Genomic DNA, 754 nt, shown 5'->3' on the forward strand with positions numbered 1-754 from the left:
TTAAATTTTGGGGTTTATTTGCTTTTATATATTTTTATTTTTTGAAAACCGGTCTCCATCACCCAGGCTGGAGTACAACGGCACAGTCTTGGCTCACTGCAGCCTCAACCTCCAAGACTCAGGTGATCCTCCCACCTCAGCCTCCCAAGTAGCCAGGACTATAAGCGCCAGCCACCACTCCTGGCTAATTTCTGTATTTTGAGTAGAGATGGGGTTTCACCATATCGCCCAGGCTGGTCTCAAACTCCTGGCCTCAATCCTCAAGTGGTCTCCCAAAGTGCTGGGATTACACATGTGAGCCACTGCGCCCAGCCTAAATTTTTACTTTTTAAAGATACAAGTTGGGCTGCATGCTGTGGCTCATGCCTGTAATCCTAGCGCTTTGAGAGGCAGAGGTGGGAGGATCACTTGAGCCCAGGAGTTCAAGACCAGCCTGTGTAATAAAGTAAGATCTCATTTCTACAAAAAAAAAAATTATTTTTTAATTAGCCAGGCACAGTGGCCGTGGGCACCTCTGTAGTCTCAGCTACAGGCGAGGCTGAAGTGGGAGGATCGCTTGAGCCAGGGAGGTAGAGAGCCATGACTGCACCACTGCAGTCCAGCCTGGGCAACAGAGCAAGACTCTGTCTCTAAAAACAAACAAGCAGACTGGGCGCAGTGGCTTACGCCTGTAATCCTAGCACTCTGGGAAGCCGAGGCAGGCGGATCACTTGAGGTCAGGAGTTCGAAACCAGCCTGGCCAACATGGTAAAAC

The 754-nt window shown here is 49.6% G+C and overlaps 1 protein-coding gene across 1 annotated transcript in view; it reads right to left on the bottom strand.

Moving 5' to 3' along the window:
- Positions 1–754, bottom strand: part of LOC105535028 (radial spoke head 10 homolog B-like) — a gene marked incomplete at its 5' end in the record, with an annotated part of 32,966 nt that overhangs the window by 31,832 nt on the left and 380 nt on the right. The gene's annotated exons all lie outside the window — the stretch shown is intronic.

Source organism: Mandrillus leucophaeus, unplaced genomic scaffold, assembly GCF_000951045.1.
Source record: "Mandrillus leucophaeus isolate KB7577 unplaced genomic scaffold, Mleu.le_1.0 Scaffold1406, whole genome shotgun sequence".
Lineage (NCBI taxonomy): Eukaryota > Metazoa > Chordata > Mammalia > Primates > Cercopithecidae > Mandrillus > Mandrillus leucophaeus.